Here is a 7,223-nt window from a genome sequence, read left to right as displayed (position 1 = left end):
AAACCAATCAGGTCTTGGGCACAAGCCGTCGAAGAAGATGAAGCCCAGAACCAAGTTCAAAATTGGCTTGTCTGCCAACAAATGACTGGTCCTGATAATTTCCAGGAGATAAAAAAACTCAATTGAAGAAAACCTTCAACTCAAAAAAATTGCAAAACTCCACATGCTCCAAAAAAGAGATTGAATCTCTCTCAATAAAACTGCCATATTTTCCGGGACAAGAAAAAGGAGAATCTTAACAAACCCCTTCTCAAAAAATTATTTCAAAACCTTCCCAGGACGTATGATCCTGTAGAATAATTTCAAAACTCCCACAAGGAGAAATTTCAAAAATTGTTTTAAATCCAAATGATTATCAGATTACTTTGTTTAAACAAAAATCTGAGTATTTTGTCAAAACAGAATATCAAAACATTTGGACAATCGAGGATCACATTTATAATAAAAATCCTCAATTGGTCATTTCAAAGATTTTTCCAGAAGGCTGGTTTTTCAAACAATGGAATTTATTAAAACCCCAACCTTACTACAAATCTATTCTTGAATTTACAAGATCTGTGACAATTCAAGACAACCCAAAAGAAGGCCCATTGGCCTATTCAACTGCAAAAATCCACAAAATAATCCCACCTTCAGAATGGGGATCAAACCTTTACACACCAAAATAGTTCCCACTTGATTTCAAAACTACAATCAACCATTGTAGGACTTTCAATTACTGCGACTATCAACATGCTTGGTACAATGTTTTTCTCATTCAAAACTAAAAATTTAGTCATACTTGGCTATTTTTCTTTAACCTTATCGGGGAACCTTCCAAAATCCCTCAATGGGTTGCCTATTGGTGGAAATTTTATGACTCTATTCCAGACATCTTGAAACCGGGAGTCCAAGAGAACTTCCAATTATACAAAACTCATTACAAACCAACAGACAGAGAACACATTTTTCCACCTCTAATGCTATTCTCTACCAAATTCTTTTTACCATGGGTATTTGCCTGGTATTTTGAAATTGACCAAAAAGACGCCCAAATAATCCTCGCCAGAAGATTCAAAATCAGATGGTGGACAAAATTCTCTATTCCACCAAGTATAAAAAAACAAGTTGTGTCGACATGGCTCCAAATGCAAGGAATGGAGAAACTAGACCCAATGGCAACTCAATTCTTAGTCCAAAAATTATTTTTCCAAACGCAATTAGCTGCAGCAAAATCCGAAGAGGAATATTTTGACATCATGGCCCAACTTCTCAAAAGCAAGGCCCAATCCTCAAAACCATCCTCAGGCGGCGCTTCAGAAGACTCCATTACTTTGGAAAATGACAACGAAGACGACTGTTTCGACATCTTGTTGCCTACCAAATAAGATGAACACAATGGCCCTATACTTTTGGCCCATATTTAAATAAATAAAAAGTCTAACATATCATGTAATGGGCCTAGCCCAAATTTGATTTCAGACTGAACAAAAAATAGTTCAGCATATCATGTAAGAGGTCCAAATTTGATTTCAGACTTAAAAAAATAAAAAATAAAAAAAAGAATATTTTCTTTCTGAAAAGCAAAAGCAAAAGAAAAGTTGTTTGGCACTTGTCTGCCATCTGTACCAACAGTCAAAAGTAGCACCGAAAGTAGAAGGAATCTCATAATTTCTTCCACTTCACAAAGCAGCAGAAACGAGAACCTCTCCCTATATAAGGAAGGCTCCTCTTCAATTCAAAATCAAAGTTGGATATAGCAAGAAATAATCTCTTAGAAATCTTGAGTATCTCCAATAATAACTATTAATAATAACTATTAGATTTAATTAACACATAAGATTAAATTTTTCACTAAAGATGTTACGTGATTGTATCCTCATTCAATAACTCTTGGATACTATATGCTATAATTTTTCTAAATTTATTTTCTTTCTATTTTTGTAATAATTCGAATTAAAAACTCATTAATGTTGTATCTAAAAAATAAAACTCCTTCTAGTAATTGTGAGATATAATTATTTAACGATTTTATTTTTATTTATATATTTTTTTTACTCAAGAATTTTAATTTTATGAAACCTGCGTTTTTATTGTTTATCAAAATAAAAAACTACTATTCAATCATCGTTTTTTCTTAATAAAAATAAATCTGAAATTTTTTTGTATTTCCAAAAAATCCCTTGAAAAATAATTTTCAAAATTAAATATATAACTTGTAAAAATCAAATTTTGAATATCATAATTCAAACTAGCCATACCCACGATTTTATTACAATAAATAAATTAATGATTTATTAATAAAATTGTTTATAATAGTTAATTCTAAATTAATAACGCTTAAATAAAAAAAATTAAGTTATTAAATTATATAAACTCGAAATAAAAATAAATTTGAAAGTTACAATAATATTATAATAAATAATAAAAATGCAGGTTTAATAAAAATAAAATCTTTGAGTATAAAAAATATAAAAATAAGATCTTTATTAAGGAATTTTTAATTCGAGTTATTACGAAAATGGAAAATATAAAAATAAGATCTTTATTAAGGAATGTTTAAAGATATTATAACATATAGTATCAAAGAGTTATTGGGTGGAGATACAATCACAAAACATCTTTGGTTAGTAATTTAATCTTATGTATTAATTAAATCCAATGGTTATTATTAATAGTTCTCGTTTCTCATAATAAATATTAGTTCTCACTTGAAACGAATAATCTAATGATTCGGGATTTTCATACCTATGACAGATTTTTAAAAGGTTCAATTTTTAATGAAATTTATTCCTATCTAACTATATAATTGATCAAACAAACGTAAATCAATCTTATATGAATTATGTTTCTTTGACTAGAGTAAATATCATAGTAAATGATAGATTATTTTCGTGTCCGATTTGTCTGCGAAAAAGGAGTCGACACCAATTTTATTTTTATTAAAGGAAAAATTTGATAAAACCTAAAATAATGATTTTTGAACCAAAAATTCGAATTTGGGAGTCAATTATGAATAGGGAAATATTACCGCCTTACAACATCCGTTAAAACGGTTACCTTATAATTAATTGTATACAAACTATTTATTTATTTATTTTAACCCCAAAAAGAATAATAAAAAATAATAATAAAATAAATTATTTACATTAGTAAAAGAATGAAAAATATATTTTTATTAATTTTGTTTGACAAGGGGAAAATATTGCTCCTACGTATCCTCAAGTGCAATAGGGAAATCAAAATTCACATAGTTCTTGGGTAGAAAATTTTTATGTGTTACTGATTTTATTATTAATTTTTATTTTATATATATACATATCAAAATAAATTCACAATATAATGGTGATAATAATTGTAATAATAATAATAATAATAATAATAATAATAATAATAATAATAATAATAGGAGTGACGTGTTGTTTATTGATTTGTGTATCGTTTTATTTCAAGGAAATACTTTTACTATTTTTTGGCGTTTACAAATTGTAAAGGATAAAAATTCAAGAGCAGATCCACAAGCCCGCGGTGCATATTTGGCGCAAACCTACGACGGTAATAACAAAAGAGTTTAAGATCTAACGTACAAGATAGAAAACAAAATAAAGATAAGAAATCGCGAATTTGATAAAGAAGTAGGCAATTAACAACAATCAACTTAATTCTTATTAAACTTGATTGTTAAAAAAAAAAAAAAATCTTGTTTATATCATACATGCATATGCATAGAAGAATAAAAAAAACTCTATAACAAAAATAATGTCAAAAAAATAGATGAGGAGAAAACAAAGAAAAAAAAAAGTGTTTACCGCACTGGAGAAGTTTTTTATTAGCTCTTGGTTACCATCTTTCTTCTCTACTTTTCCGCCCCCCTTTTAGTTTTCTTGTCCTCTTATTTATAGTTAGTAATTAGGTTTAAATTTTTTGGAAGACCATAAATCTCATTAATGATCATTAAGATAATTTTTAGCATTTTCAAAAACCTACCACAATCACTTAAGGTATGATTTTTTAACATTTCATAAGAATTGATATCTTTTTTTTATCTTTTTATTTTATTTAACTTAACGAAAAGTCTAAAATATCTTTAATGCTTATTATTATATTTTTCTGCAAAAAAAAAAGAGCTGACAAAATTAGGTGTCAACATCCTAACTGTTTATTTTTATTATTATTTTTATCATTATCTATATTTTTTTTAATTTTTTTATCATTATATCCTAACTGTTTTCTCGGCTTTAAGATGCGGTTCATTTTTTCGGCTTTGGGTGCGAGTCATTTTCCCGGCTTTAAGATGCGGGTCGTTTTCTCAACTTTGGGTGCGAGTCCTTTTTCCGGCTTTAAGATGCAGGTCGTTTTCTCAGCTTTGGGTGCTAATTGTTTTCTCGGCTTTAAGACGCGGGTCGTTTTCTCAGCTTTGGGGGCAAGTTGTTTTCCCAGCTTTAACACGTGAGTGAGTGAGTGAGTGAGTGAGTGAGTGAGTGAGTGAGTGAGTGAGTGAGTGAGTGAGTGAGTGAGTGAGTGAGTGAGTGAGTGAGTGAGTGAGTGAGTGAGTGAGTGAGTGAGTGAGTGAGTGAGTGAGTGAGTGAGTGAGTGAGTGAGTGAGTGAGTGAGTGAGTGAGTGAGTGAGTGAGTGAGTGAGTGAGTGAGTGAGTGAGTGAGTGAGTGAGTGAGTGAGTGAGTGAGTGAGTGAGTGAGTGAGTGAGTGAGTGAGTGAGTGAGTGAGTGAGTGAGTGAGTGAGTGAGTGAGTGAGTGAGTGAGTGAGTGAGTGAGTGAGTGAGTGAGTGAGTGAGTGAGTGAGTGAGTGAGTGAGTGAGTGAGTGAGTGAGTGAGTGAGTGAGTGAGTGAGTGAGTGAGTGAGTGAGTGAGTGAGTGAGTGAGTGAGTGAGTGAGTGAGTGAGTGAGTGAGTGAGTGAGTGAGTGAGTGAGTGAGTGAGTGAGTGAGTGAGTGAGTGAGTGAGTGAGTGAGTGAGTGAGTGAGTGAGTGAGTGAGTGAGTGAGTGAGTGAGTGAGTGAGTGAGTGAGTGAGTGAGTGAGTGAGTGAGTGAGTGAGTGAGTGAGTGAGTGAGTGAGTGAGTGAGTGAGTGAGTGAGTGAGTGAGTGAGTGAGTGAGTGAGTGAGTGAGTGAGTGAGTGAGTGAGTGAGTGAGTGAGTGAGTGAGTGAGTGAGTGAGTGAGTGAGTGAGTGAGTGAGTGAGTGAGTGAGTGAGTGAGTGAGTGAGTGAGTGAGTGAGCGAATTGAACGAATTAACGAATGAACGAATGAACGAATAAACAAATGAACAAATGAATGAATGAACGAATTGAATGAATGAACGAGTGAACGAATGAATGAGTGAATGAGTGAACGAATGAACGAACGAATGAATGAATGAATGAATGAATGAATGAATGAACGAACGAACGAATGAATGAATGAATGCTTATTATTAAATCAGAATTGATATTTTTTTAATCTTTTTTTTTTAATTTAACTTAACAAAAAGTCCAAAATATCCTTAATGTTTATTATTATATTTTTCTTCAAATAAAAAAAAAGGAAGAACTGACAAAATTAGGTGTCAACAGCCTAACTGCTTATTATTATTATTATTATTATTATTATTATTATTATTATTATTATTATTATTATTATTATCATTATTTATTTTTTAATTATATATTTATTATTTTTCATAAAAACTTTAAAAGTAGCAGATAAATTTAGGTGTCAACAATTATAGTTAAGAATTAAATGTCGCAAAAATTACAATTGATTTAAAAATCAAATTATATCAAACCAAATTTATCAACCATATTAAGATTCAAATAAAACAATTAGAAGGTTATTATTCTATTGAAACCAAACTTGAATATCTCTTGCAAAAAAACATCTTCCTGACTTATGTTAAAAGATGAAAAAATATATTAAAAGATGAAAATATATAGTACTGTTTTGAGCTCTATAAATTCCAGACCCAACTCAAGTTATGTCTTGAATAACGAGCAATAGTTAATATACAAACAATTTTAATAATGAATCAGATAATTATATTAAAACTCAGTTATGAATCAAAATTTAGAAACATGCTACAAAAACTAATCTTAACTTAAAAAAAACTTTTAACAAAATACAAACATTTAGCATAGAACATTTCCTTTTATTTTTTTTCTTTCAAAAAGTAATCAATTGAGATGCAAGTTTAACCAGTGCCATATTCATCTTACTAAAATATCTATTATATATATTTAAAACAGACCTCCGAATGCCACCTCACCCCCGAATGCTACCTCATTCTATTTCATCCACCTATACAAATAATTTCCACATCACCCAAAAAGCTGATGTGGACCGCTCCTCCTTTCTCCCCTCTCAAACATGTTCTCAATGCCTAATTTCCTTCAATCCTCCTCTCAATAATAATATTATTTTATAATAAATTTATAAATTATAAAATTATTTTACAATTATTTATAATAAATTTATAATTTATAAATTATTTTACAATTTGATAATAATTTATAATCTATTCTATATATTTAAAACAGACCTCCGAATGCCACCTCACCCCCGAATGCCACCTCATTCTATTCCATCCACCTATACAAATATTTCCCACATCACCCAAAAAGCTGATGTGGACCGCTCCTCCTTTCTCCCCTCTCAAACATGCTCTCAATGTCTAATTTCCTTCAATCCTCCTCTCAATAATAATATTATTTTATAATAAATTTATAAATCATAAAATTATTTTACAATTATTTATAATAAATTTATAATTTATAAATTATTTTACAATTTGATAATAATTTATAATTTATATTATTATCAAATTATTTTATAAGTTATTTTATAATAAATTTATAAATTATTAATAAATTTATAAATTATTTTATAATATTATTAGTCAATTACCAATGGTAATAATTTATATTATTAGTAATTAAATTCAACAGCAAAAAACTACCTAATCACTCATAAATATCAACATAAATGTCATTATTTCATTAACAATTATATTATTCCACTTATGGTGTGAGTAATGATTTTATACGTTAAAAATTCAATTACTTATTAATGTCAATCCATTTATAATTTCTTTCAATTTATGTCAATCCATTTTTTAGTAATATTTTATACAATAAAAATATATATTCTATTTAACAAAAAATACACAAATTTATAAAAAATAATCATAAAATAAGAATATGTGAAAAATTATTAAAAAAGTTACTTCCAATTATTAAAATACACAAATTTATTT

The sequence above is a fragment of the Cicer arietinum genome, chromosome 7 (assembly GCF_000331145.2).
Source record: "Cicer arietinum cultivar CDC Frontier isolate Library 1 chromosome 7, Cicar.CDCFrontier_v2.0, whole genome shotgun sequence".
Lineage (NCBI taxonomy): Eukaryota > Viridiplantae > Streptophyta > Magnoliopsida > Fabales > Fabaceae > Cicer > Cicer arietinum.
The sequence above is the reverse complement of the archived record's forward strand: the minus strand, read 5'-3'. Positions refer to the sequence as shown.